This window comes from Molothrus aeneus, chromosome Z (assembly GCF_037042795.1).
Source record: "Molothrus aeneus isolate 106 chromosome Z, BPBGC_Maene_1.0, whole genome shotgun sequence".
Classification (NCBI taxonomy): Eukaryota; Metazoa; Chordata; class Aves; order Passeriformes; family Icteridae; genus Molothrus; species Molothrus aeneus.
This window is the reverse complement of record NC_089680.1, coordinates 14,011,063-14,025,413: the sequence shown is the minus strand read 5'-3', so window position 1 is coordinate 14,025,413 and position 14,351 is coordinate 14,011,063.

The window sequence follows — 14,351 nt, the reverse complement described above, 5'->3', positions numbered from 1 at the left end:
ATGATTTGTTGAAAGAGACCAAGAGTGTCCTAGTTTGGACTCCCGAAGCAGAGGGGGCCTTCAAAAAGCTGAAACAGGAGCTAATGAGAGCACCAGCTTTAGGTCTCCCAGATGTATCAAAACCATTCTGGCTGTTCTCCCACGAGCGACAGGGGATGGCCCTAGGAGTCCTGGCACAGCAGTTAGGACCACGTAAGAGAGCTGTGGCCTACTTCTCCAAACAGTTGGATGAAGTAAGCAAGGGATGGCCTGGCTGCCTGAGAGTGGTGGCCGCAGTAATCATTAATATCGAAGAGGCCAGGAAACTCACGCTCGGCCAAAAGGTAACGGTGCTGGTGTCTCACACCGTCTCAGCTGTGTTGGAGCAGAAAGGTAACCACTGGCTGTCACCTTCCAGATTTTTAAAATACCAGGCCATTTTGGCTGAGTCAGATGACGTGACTATTCAGGTCACTAACATTGTGAACCCAGCTTTATTCCTAGAAGGGAGAGCCCCAGCAGAGCCGATCGAGCACGACTGCCTGGAAACAATTGAGGCCGTCTACTCCAGCCGCCCGGACCTCAAAGAAGAACCATTCGAAGATGCGGACGACTGGTTCACGGATGGAAGCAGCTTCGTGAGGCAGGGAGTGAGAATGGCCGGCTATGCAATTACCACCGCAGAAGAGGTAATTGAGTCGAACCCTTTACCCGCAGGGACTTCAGCCCAGAAGGCAGAACTGATAGCTCTGATTCGAGCCCTGGAATTGGCGGAGAACATGCGGATCAACATATGGACAGACTCTAAGTATGCCTTTTCCGTCGTACATGCTCATGGGGCCATCTGGAAAGAAAGGGGACTGTTAACTGCTCAAGGAAAAACAGTCAAACACGCAAAAGAGGTCCTGCGACTGCTGGAAGCAGTCCAGCTCCCAGCACAGGTGGCCATAATGCATTGTAAGGGACATTTAAAGAGGGACACTATCCCGGAGATAGGGAATAGAAAAGCAGACGCAGAGGCTAAATTAGCTGCTGCAAGAACTGAAGAAATAAAAGTAGCAGCTCTAGTACCAGGTGAGTTAGACACAAATTTTCGGCCAGAATATCAGGAGTCAGATCACAGGTGGATTCAGAGAAATAAAGGTAATATGTTAGAGAATGGTTGGGGTCAATTGGAAACGGGACAGTTAATAATACCAGGGACAATACGATGTGGCAGTTTGTGAAAGCAGAACACGAGAAAGCCCATTGGTCAATTGGAAACGGGACAGTTAATAATACCAGGGACAATACGATGTGGCAGTTTGTGAAAGCAGAACACGAGAAAGCCCATTGGAGTTTGGACCCGCTATATCAGTATTTGCAGGCTCGGATAGCAGGACCAAAATTGTTCACCACTGTAAAACATGTCACATCCCAGTGTGAGAGGTGCCTGAAGAACAACCCGAATACAGGAACTAAGATACATCCAGGGGCCATAAATCGAGGTAAATTCCCAGGTGAAGTGTGGCAAATTGATTTTTCTGAGCTCCCAAGAAAAGGAGGGTTTCGATATTTGCTGGTATTAACTGGTACATTTTCTGGGTGGCCTGAAGCATTCCCTTGCAGAACAAATAAGAAAGGGAAGTGACCAAAGTACTGTTGAATGAAATCATTCCACGGTTTGGGGTACCGAAGAGCATTTCTTCGGATAGGGGTACACATTTCTGTGCAAAAGTGGTAAGGGCAATAAGCAAAGCACTATAAATCAAATGGCAATTACACACGCCCTATCGCCCACAGGCCAGCGGCCAGGTGGAAAAGATGAACCATCTTATTAAGCAGCAGATTGCCAAAATATGCCAGGAGACTAATTTGCATTGGTATCAAGCTTTGCCTATTGCTCTGCTTAGACTGAGAGTCAAGCCAAGATCGAAAGAAAGGCTAAGCCCATTTGAAATTCTGTACGGCAGACCTTATGCTATGCAAACTGTAAATGGGGACGCTGTAGATCAAATAGGTAATCAGTATATTTATGACTATGTGATTATGGTGGGGAAGCAATTTGACAAGAATGCTGCGGTGGTGATTGACCACCAACCTAAACAACCTAACTGTAAGTTGCATCCTTTTAATCCGGGTGATTGGGTGTATGTTAAGAATCTTTTAGGAAAACCCCTACAAGAAAAGTGGGAGGGACCTTTCCAAGTGCTGCTGACCACCTTCACCGTGGTTCGAATCAAGGAGCGACCTACGTGGATCCATTACTCACGGGTCAAGAAAGCACCGGGGAGTAAACAAGAGGAGTAGACACCGTGACCCGGATTCCACTCCAGACCCCTACTATCCTGATCATCAGACCCTTGGGGTTCCATATGAATGCCAGCCAAGTTCTCTTTGGATCCCAGCTAAATGGATAAGACCTGCCTTGGACGTGGAGCCTTCTGAGAATCCAGCACCACCCACACTAAGGAAATACAAATGGTAGGAAGATCAATGGGGAAAACCATACTTATGATAGTTATTTTTCTAACATCCATACAATTCGGGCAGAATGTAGTTTTTCCTCGAAACTCTGCCCCAATAGACCCATGGTCCAATGCACACCAGTGCATTCACCCGGAGTCAGGGATGAAGGGGCCCTATTTCGAGGTTTATGCCTTATGTAACAATCAGCCATACCCAAAAGAGGAATGGGATAAGCGGACATACCTAGTGGCACAGAAGGGAGATCAAATCCAAATTGGGTGCCGGGAACTTGACCCAGTAGAAGGAAAAACAAGGCGGCTGGTATTAACAATCCAACCCTTGATGCCAACTTTTGAACATAATCTGATTACCTTTAGTCCAGTGAAAATGGGCAAGCCCACCGTTTGGATCCAGCAAAAGGGCCCAATTTCATGTCTGTGGAGTGACTTCAGGGAAGACCCACCTGGATCACAACCCCGAAACTCGGTAATTTATAGAGAAGATTCACTTGGGGAACTACATCCTCAAAATATAACCTTTGACCCTCACCCTCTCCTCTTTCCTGTGGGAAAGATCGTAGCATCTAGCGGTCCCGAGGAAGGGAAAGCACAGTGTGAGATGGCATTTAGATTAGATCAGTCGATGACGTTCGCATGTGAAAGGGAGTCGAAAACGCTGGAACAGGGTACTAGTTTCCCCAGACGTGTTACCAGATACGAAGTGGCATCACCGGAAGACGTGATCTCCTTATATCCAAATTTAGACTTGCCCCAAGAAATTACTCCACCAATTGAATGTAGAAAGGTGCATAACTTAACCTTTATCGGGCCCCAGGTAGTAAGGAGGTCAGATGAACTGAAACTGCTGCTAGACCCCACGTACTCTCTGAAAAAGGTGCAGATGAATATTCAGACTAACATTACCCATCTGTAAAAGGACTGTCAACCGTTCATACAACAAGGCCTTAAAGGATGGGAGGCATGGCTAGCTACTAGGTCTTATCACAGGCGGGCGCAAAGGGATATAAGTGGATGGGTCGGCACTGGATTTGGAATACTGAATACCATAGATCAAGAAGTATTGGTTAACAAATTGAGTACTGTCACCACCAACTTAAGAAAACTTAAAGTGCCCCTGAGTTCATCCATGCTTACATTGGCAGAAACACAATCACTGGTAGTTAGGTTACTAACCCTGGTAGCAAATCACACTGCTGAAGATTTTGCTAGAATTGCCGGCTATACAGGAAACATTAGCAAGGAAATTGCGCTTGCTATCCAATGCACACAAACACAACAGTGGGTACAGTCAGTGGCAGCAGGGATAATAAGAGAAAGAACGTCAAGAACGCTGTCCCAGGAAATAAGAGAAACGATATTGAAGGATAGTCATACTACACAATTTGAAAGGGACCATCAAGCCTGGTGGCAATTAGTAAACTTTACTTATGTACCACAGCATGAGCACATTGAAGCCTATGTTCTTACCATCAGTGCTGCAGAGGAAAGGGCGATTTTCCCTATCCTTACCTTAGGGACCATACATCAGAATGTCCTTGTTAGGCCAGTAGATCATAATGTTTGGGCGAGTTATGATGACGCCAAAAATAAGTGGCAGTCTGTTAGTACAGAAGCATGTATTCCTAGGGGGCAACTAGGATACATATGTAAAAATGCTATAGTAGAAACAGAAGATTTATGCTTAGATGCTGAAAATAGTGTATGCACTTTTGAAATGCTTCCACACAATAGAGTACGGTCGCAGGTTTATTATGTAGAGAATGGATGCGCCTGCGTCAGAACAGCTTGCAGTAACGTAACTGTAGATAGTTGCCAAGACAATACTAACTTTTGTATATGTAATTTTACCAAGATTATAGGTTGTGATTTTAACTATACCGCTCCTATAACCACCCAGCAGCTAATTAATGCAGACTACTACCTGTATCATGAGTTGCCAAAATTACAGATAGGTATGGATGTCGAGGTTCTTAAGGCGATGCTCGTGCATCCAGAAGTAAGAAGACTGGTGCAAAAAGTGAACCAAACAGTTAAGCGCATGGTCCTACAGGTAGAGCACAACTCAGAAAGAATAAAAAACATCCTGACTGAAGTAGAACAAGTAGGCCAACATCACTAGTGGGACGTTTTCACAGGATTTTCCCCAACAGCAACACAGGTCTTTCATTACCTGGTACACCCGATACTAATTTTAACTATAGCAATGCTTATACTGACTTTTATGAACCTATGCTTGTGGTGGAGGCTGAAATCCTTGATGAGTAAGATCCAAATGATTTGGGCGATGGTGCGGGCGTATCAACGCCCCGAAGGATTAGAACTTGACGAAAGAATTCGTAAGTTATAAGAAAAGGAGGGAAATGAAGCCCCTAAAACAGTTACTTTCAAGAGATGATGGGTTAAAGCATAGAATATAAAGCAGTTATGGGAAATATTCAATGTTAGGAAATCACATAGAGCAATAAATTGAGTAAGGTATGGAACACAATGACAGGGAAGAGATAAGGACAGACAGTGATAAGTTAAGAACTGCTGGGTAAAGCACGTTTAGGGCCAACATGTCAAATTGACCCTGAGACCCTTGCCAAGGCCTGGAGACTAAGCCAACTACACCGGGAATTGACCAAATTTGGGGAGAGGTTCAAAAGTTTAAAGAGGAAGACTCCTCGAAGCTGATGAAGGCCGACCGGAACGACCCCTGAGAAGATCCTCAAAAGAGAAGTCCCCGCCCACGCTCCGCCTACACCACTCCCCATATGTATATGCATGAATATGATGTAATCCCAAACCTAAAACTGTATAAAAAGGTACGCTTTTGCTGTAAAGATTTAGAAATCCCATTTTAGGATTTCTCCGACGTCGTAATAAAATACCTCCTGCTTATTTGACTGAGTCTCTTAAGCAGTAATTTCTCGCCTTTTGGGGCAAAAATCGGCATCACTAGACATGCCTCTGAAAGCACAGAGTCTGTTATTGTCTGTTCAAATGAAATGCTACCTTCCTCACTTGGTTTCAATGGCAAAACAACACCTTGCTTGGCCAAGTGACTAAGCACAGCACATCTGCAGAGAACCTGCAGATCCACACAGGTTATTTAAAAGACTTACCATAGATACATGACATTTGCTGTTTTGTGTTTCTGCAGTTTAAATGCACTGACAAGAAATCAAGAACTTGACATGATCTTTAGCCATTGCTTTGGAGGAAATTTGACTGTTACGGTAATAAATTTTTAATTACCCTTTTGGCACTATAATAACAAAGTAATTAGTATTTATGACAGAAACCTGAAAGGCAATTATGTAACATGAATTGTTCATAAAAGTGATGTTACTGCCTGGCAAACAAGTAATAGATCCAGGATTTTCTCACCTGAAGGAATGTCCTAGCTAGTACATCCTGTGAACTTCTCTGGTACAGCTGTTCAAACCAAATTTATCTAAACATTTGCAGTGTTTTGAAAATTTAAGTGTCTCTGTCTTAGCTTTTCTGCTTTGTACAAAAAAAAAAAAGTGCTATTTATACTATCTAGAAAATGATGTATTAAATAATGAGGAAAGAATTCTAAAACTTGGTAAAGTTTTTGTCATGATTTAAGTTCCAGTTCTAGGCTAAAAAAGTTTGGCTAATTCAGTCCTTTCTTGACCTTTTTCTCCACAGTAAGGCAAAACCATGATTTTTTTTTTTTTAGTGGGATGTTTGTTCACAAAGGAGGTGTCTTGTAGCAGATTGTTTGATTCAATTTGTTTTATGCTACATTTACTTCATTGTAAGTGGCATGTCACAACCACCCTCACTGGTGCTTTATGTAATTTGTACAAAAAATGATTGATCTTTTTCTAAGAAAAGTTTGATTTTGTATTTGCCTGTATCACTAACATCATATGGAATTTTGTCTAATTTAATTATGAGTCAGAAGCAACTACTAATCAACAGAACAGCCACTAACCTGAAATTTTCAATAATACCAACTTTTCTTGGCTATAGGTTTCAATAAAGGAAGGTGCTATGGACATATGCATTTTGAATTGAAAAAAACTCATCCTAACTATGCTGTCAAGGAAGTGTTGTGTATGTAACATGTACAGGGATACAAGCAAGGAAATTGTGCTTTCTATCTGACTTTCTATAGAAGCTTTTGGAGTCAGGACAGATTACTGTGTGTCAGAAAATTAAACATAGAAATACTATCTCTTAAAGTATTTGCTGTGCATGGTCATACTTCACCTGTATCATAGCAAAGGAAATTTCATGGGACCACCTGTTTTATTTTTTATAAATTTCCTGTCCGCCCCAATGAAGAAGATAATACCTGTTTCTCAAATGTGTTAATTTCTCTAATCCAAAAAGTATTGGATAATGCAACTTTCAAGCTAATTTTAAACTTTAATTTTTCCTTCAGATGTTTTGGATTTAATAATCAGCATGTATGAAAATGCATGTAGGGATGTGGAAGTCTTACCTGAGTCCTCATAGAGTTCTGCTTCATGCTGATGGTAGAACAGCAATAGCTGGGAGAGAGCTATTCAAATACTATTTACTCCGATAAGATCAACGGTTTGACAGAGATCTGAAATGGAGAAGGGCCTAAGACTCAATACCTGGGCAAATCTTTTTCAAATTTTGGATGTACAGATGAGTTCTGGTTCTATTTTTTCAGTTATATATGTTGCAGCCACATGATTCCTAATTTATATATTGTTTATCTTACAGACTGGGTCCCCACTCAGCAGTAGTTCAGTTTGTGTCCTTGGATTATGTTCTTTAAAACACCTTCCTTTCCACTGAGCTTCTCTAAAAATACACTGAAGGATATTCTTGCTACTCTGCTTGCTGTAACATTTAGTGCAAGAAGACTGTATGTCCTCTGAAAAAATAATTAAGGTACAGAAAGTCTTACAAAAAAAACTCTTCTGGGAAGAATAAAAAGGTATGTGACTAATACATGGTGTATGACAGATTTTTCATGTACACATTGCAAAAAAATTAATCATAAAGAATCATATCAAAGCAAATTGTGACTTAGTTTTAAACTCGACAGCTGTTAAATATTCTAGATTCCTGATATACAGCTAGAGTTCATTAGCAGTCTTGATAAAGTGCAGCAGACTTTCCAATCCATTAAATAAATGTGAGACACAAATTTTACACAGTTATTACATTGCAAAATCAGTGATCAATCTTATTCTCAAAGTGTTGCCTAAATATGAAAGCATTGGGATGTCAGAGGTAATTTAGGGTTCTGCAGATTGACTTTACTGATTTTAAGTGCTACTGGAAGAAAAAGATTAACTTTGCTCTGTCAAAAAAGCTGAACTCCTTACCTGAATGTGTGATTTAACTGTGTTCTTTTGAAATAATACAATGTAACATGAAAACTGTCTAGAATCAGGCTGGATGTTGAAACCAGATGATTTGTGATGCATGAAGTGAGATGCTCAGAAGGGATTTAAAAATATAAATATCCAGAGAGTATATGAGCACAAAGCTCTACATAAAAATAGCAGGGTGAAAATGTAAATTAAAATTTGGCCTGATTGACAGCAATCTCAGAGCTTTCTGAGTCTATTGAACAGCCTCCTAAGGAAACCATCTGGCATTGGCAAAGAGATTGGCACAGGGTTTGGCAGGATGGCATTCATCTCTCCTGAATCTAATGACTTCATTTAGTTTCTTCTGTTTTACTGATAGCATCATGTTCTCCTGCAAATGTGAATGATTTCTGGTCTCATTTACTGCCTTATAATCAAATGAAAGTATACACAACAAGAGACTGGGCATTTGATAAACATCAGAAATCATGGTTGACGTGAGGCTTCATTGTACAGGAGTATCTAAAAAACTGATTTTTACTATGAAGTTGTCACCAGTGAAATTATGATTTTTTTGCTACTGAGATAGAAAGCTTTTGCCATTCCAGCTCTGTGTGATGCCAGCACTGGGTGGTAGACTACACAGCCCAAACTTACCAGGTCTACTGAATGGAGAAAAATTGTCTCAATTGCAAGCATGTGTCTAACTAACTTCTGAATTCCATGCTTTTAATGACAGTAAGTTCTACAGGCAGTAGTTAAGCAAAGATATATCTGTTTTAATATAAATCTCTTCCTTTGAGGACAAATATGTAAAATGCGAACTAAAATTTACTGGATTGCATAAGCCAACAAATTTTATGAGTCTTCTAATTTTTGTGAAAAAGACAAATGCCTTTACATTGATAAGGTTGAGCCATCTCAGCAGTTTGACTGTTGTTTTTTTTAGTTTGATAAGATGCCAGATTAATGATGTTAAAAAATACCATTTTCTTCTCTTTTCCTATTTTTTTACTTTTACATGAAGTCCCCTCACACAGCGACTTAAATTGTCACTGTGATGTTCTGCATTGACGTGATACTACTTGAGAGCCCTGAAATCTGAGGAATTATTATATTAGACCTGAGGTATGTCTTACTGATCCATGCGTGCCATGTTCAGTTTCTCCAAACCAGCATGCAACAACTGGAGTCCACTCAGTGTTGCAGTGTCTTTGTATTTTTAGTGTCCTGTACTCTTTTCCACTAATGTGCTGAGCTGTGGCACTGATCCTTAATTCTCAGACACTCATTTCATAACCAATCTGAATGTCATGCAGACACTATTGCATTTGTCCTACCTGTCAAATCTAATTTTGTTTTCAGCAGCCACCCTATATAAGAGTGGCATAAGCGCTCTTAAACTCCAAGGATATAAAGCAGAATTCAAGGTCCTCAGAGGTCATTGCCTTGCTGGAATGACTGACCACTGCTATTGATGTTTTTGTAGTTTCAGATCTTTAAATTGATCCATGAGGAATACAGATGAATATTAAATAAATGAGTAGATTTTTTGCCTTTGTGTTTGTCCCATCCATTCTGAAACATTAAATCACATACATTTGTTATTCAAGCTACATCAATAGTATCTTCAGGCATGGTTTATCTGAAGTTCAGTTTGTGTGAGTTTATCTTTTACTTTCTTTGCAATCTGGCAGATAATAATTATTGTAAATAAACTGGCTGTATCTTGGCTGAGGATAAAGAACACACCTGAAGTGCTGAAGTTTCAATGTGTGAATCTTTTACTACTTGACCTGAAATACACTTATTTTGATAGACTTAGATATTCACTTCTCTAAGACATACAGAACATCTTTTAAATAAGGTTGTGAATTATGTATATTTCAAACTGATTGCATTCCTATAAGAAATCAGAAAAAAATATCAGTCTGAATTCTCAAGCAGAAATACACAGGTTTTTTTCCCACCTAACTCAGTGTTTGGACAAATATCTTGTTCTTATATAAATTTATACAATGTCCACTTCAGTTGTTGCCTCTAGGCCTGGCTGCAATTTAAGTAGCATACTCACTGATAAAACCTTTTTCAGCTTGATTTTTCTCATAATAGAGAAAGTTGCCTCTTGTTCACCAACAGTGGCTTTTCAAGGATCAGGTATAAAATCTTATCCAATCTCAGTGTGAAATTTCTTCAACTAAGCTTTAGTAAATGCAACTGGTTAAAATGTTTTTATATACACAATGAATTAATTGTTTCTTTGGCATTTCAAGGTGGTTCTGAAAATATTCCAGAAAAAGGAAGGAAAAAAGTCAACAGTTGTGATTTATATGTTCATGTCAGTAGCATGTTATGGCTAAATATCTCGACAAATAATTCTGTATATGGATGGCTGCAGTGGTTTTTTGGCAGTTAGTATTTCCTACATGAAACTCTTTTATTGTCTTTGTTAGGTGAGCAGATTGTGAACAACATAAGCGATTATATAGTTGGGTCTAAGTGGCAGGATGAGGAGCTCTGCTGTGTTCCTTTTTCATCCTGTTTGAACTGTCTGTTTAACAGCTGAATATCTATTTAGAGTGCTTTCTCTCTCAAAGGTGCTGCCAGGTCTTTTCCTCTGACATCTTTCAAATTTCCCTACTTTGATTAGTTTCCATGCTTTCTCTGCACTACATCATGCAACTTTCATTAAAGAAAAGCCATTTTTGGCATAGAAAGAAAACTCCTGCTGTTAGCAGGAAATCTCTTGGAAAAGCTCTTTAATGCTCAGTTACATATGTTGAAATTTGGCTTGAAATAAAACCTTCATATTCCTGTTATGCTGCCTGTATTCTAAAACTGGAAGACACTGGCCACCCAGCCACTCTACCTGTTACAAAAGAGCTTTCTTGTTTTCGCAGAGTTTTTATAAAATCAGACTGCTTAGGAGGAAGTTAGAACTGGACTAAAGACCCGCAAGATTTTGATGGCCACTTTAATACTACTGAAATGTTACATACTTCACAGATTATTACACAGAACTTTCACACAAAGGTCAGTTGTTTTACGTTCCAGTTGTGGTCATCTGAGATTCCCTAGAAACACTTAAATTGTTGTGATCCAGGCTTTTGTTGCAGGGATTGCCTCAGCAGAGCAATACACAATACCTGTGTGGCATGAAGTTTAAAAGTATTTTTCCCTTTTTCTGGGATTTGGTTAAAAGAAGACAAAATTAAATGTCATATTATAGAAAGATACAGTAGTTTGTAGGATTTCAATATGCCTAAAAGTGATAAAGGACTGTACACACTTTTCTTCTGGCCATTTAATGACCTTTCCCTGATCACCCCAGAAACCACTGAAAGGTTTTATGTCAAAAGTGAGATGTCTTCTGGAAATCATGTTAATTATTAGCAGTAGGACCAAAGCAGACTAGGAAAAGAGCAGGTCACCAAAACATAGTTTATATTCTAGGCAATGGAAGCAAGGTATGCAGTTATGCTCAATAAATAGAAAAACAGTACTTATATAATAATACTGTCCCTCATATTTCCCTAAATAAGTATTTTCTTATATTTCTCTCCCTGATCCAGAATGGTATCACACTATAACAATATAGTGTTATAATATTTATAAAATGGTATGGCACTTCATTAGAAACTATATGACAATGTTTTAGCAGAAAACTAGCAATGACCTATGGAGGAATGGACAAAATGCTTGGAATTTCTATGTGAACTGTGTATCTTGAGAATCTAGTGGAAAATATGATTGCTAATTTTGATTTGATGGAGGAACACTAAAACTTTTTGGTATTGTCATAGAAGTCAAAACCGGATAATGGTTAAAAAAAAGCTGATCAGGTTTGTCAGCTTTGTACTTCAGAAAGTATGTAATTTTAAACAATGGTTTAAAATTGTACAGAAGTGATTAGAAGAAAGAAAACCAAAGAGTTCAAAGACAAAGAAAATTGGAGGCCAAACAAGTGAATAGCTCTTGAAAGAAAATGAAAGAAGATGTGGGATGAGAAATAATGCAATGTCAAAATGCAGAAGGAAAATTTTAACTAATACGGAAAAACTTGAAAAGGTGAGGAGAAAATAGAGAACAGATTGAAAGGTAAGAGCAGCCTAAATATGTTTTAATCAAAAGGTGAGATTCAGGGACACACTTGGTAAAGACAGTTTTCTAAGAAAACAGCAGACCCGGAGGCTGTAACAAAAAAGCATCAATGTCAATTGCAGATAACAGAACATCAACAATTTGTTGAAAATGTACAAGAAATGCAAGCTGTAAGAACCAGCAGTCCAACTGAGTGGGTAATCTCCATTTAAAATCTCAGGAATTTAGATCTGCTTGTTATTTTAATGTGGTATTTTGCCTTTAACTGAACTTGCTGCTTCATCATGCGTGTTTTTGTTTTGAAGGTCTTAGATAATTAAAGAACAGTAGTAGCATTGATAAGGACACATATATTGGTTTCAATATGTGAGAAAACAGAGACTGTTGGATCAACAGTGCACCTCACTTCACATGGCCTTCTCTTGACTGTAAAAATCTTCAGCAACTGTGTCATAGCAAATTACGAGGATTTTTGCTCCCTAAGCATTTGTGTAGATAAGCTTGCTGGCAGACTAGCTTCATGGGTGAGTTTTGGGGGTTTTTTTTACCAACAGGTGGAAGCAGAGAACAATTTAATTTTCTCAGTGTGAGAGGACAGTGTTTAAAGTTATTTCCCCATCCTCATTTTGATGGCTTTTAACCTAATACTACCTTCTATTCTTGACAATTATGCATTAAAGTAATTGAAAATGCAAAAGAGGAGTTCATTATTTGCAATAGCAGAGTAAATTCCCACCTCAAAATATACACTGACAAAGTAGCTCACAGTTAAACCTCAGATTAATTCAGTTCTTAAAAGTTCTGTCATGACCTAAATAAATACAAGGAAAAACACTCATCCAGCCAAATCATCTGTAATGGATAATTTTCTCTAATGTTTCATAACCAGCCTTTGTGTTAGCACAGGATCAAGGTTTGTGTTTTGATCAGACTGCGGGGGATTTACAATTGTCTACAAAATGAATGTCAGATCTACAAGATTGAAGTAGCAATCCCTGGTCTTGCAGTTTTTCAATTCTGTATCAGATGAAAAAATGATAACTTGGTTTCAAACTTTTTCCCATTTGTGTATGACTGGCACTTGCTTATAGGATTTAGGAAGTTGATGTTTGTTGGTCTTAAGGTTTTTCTACATCTTTTTTATGCATGCAGTGGTAGTTGTGTAAGATTTGCTGTAGTAATCCACAATAAATATGTTCTATTTGTTGAAAATATTTATTGTAGATCCTCCACCTGTATTACTTTTATCTTCCAGAAGCTGAACATCTTATCGTTTTCAGGTTATAGAATACCCTTATATCTTCTCACAGGGGTCATATTCCAGATGCTTATCTCTTCAAACAATGTAAATGATGACTAAACTCAAACCTGAAAAAAGGGATTGTTTTTTTTTTCCTCTCCCTTACCTGCCTTATAGTGGAGGCATGAAGTGTCCGTGATATTTCAGTCTATTGATATGTATGGCTTTACCAGATAAACACAATTACCCACATTCACAAGGAGGCTCCTGCACAAAGAAGAAAACTCTAGCCAGAGCTATTGAACACAGAGACACTATTTATAGCTTACAGCATCCCTGGGCTGGAGATCACTGGCAAATAAATGTGAGTATATTCAAGGGCAGGGTCAGCATTTGCTTTCTGGTCACCATCTGCCCTTGCCCTGTGTTGGAGACCATGCTGGCAGGGGTGGACTTTGGTCTGAGGTGCTGTGGGTCCTTCTGGCCAGAATTTCACAATTGTGAAATTGACAGTAGGAATGGCAAATAGATAAATATGCCTTCCCTTTATCTCTAGTGGATATGGACAGGCAAATAAGTTCTTCAATGCCTTTTGTCAACTGATATTGAAAAAAATTATTTGACAGTGAATATTTCTTGTAGATTAAAAAAGAAAATATGTACTCTCAGCCAAACTTGCCAACTAAATATTTAGTGTTCCTTTAAGTTTTTTGATCCAGGTACACTAGAAATTTTGCCTTTGTGATGTCTTTAGCCTATTATATATCTATCTGAATATAAAAAAAATAAAAACACTGTTAAATTATGTGCTTGTCTCCACTGCTTCTTTTTACTCAGGAAAGTTGTGTGCTAAATTCCTGAAAGATCTAGAAGACTAGATGGCAGATAAAAGACATATGATGAAAATTTCACATCCACTACAGAGTAAATGAACCTTGTCCTTATGCTTTTTTAAAGATATCAAATTCTTTTGCTGTTATGTAAGAGTTACAAAGTGGGTTTTTTTTGTTTCTGTTTTATTTTCCTAATGTGATCTTTACATATTAAGTTATGCAAAAATATATCCTGAAACATGATGAACTGATAAAGTACAAGAAGGAAACTTGTATATCAAGGCTTATAAATAAATTCAAGAAAACAGTACTATTTTCCTTAAGTATATAATGAATGCAACATGAACGAAAAGTGAAGCCAATTAAACATAAAATGAATTTCAGATATTTTTGCATTTCTAAATACAGAATGATGTGT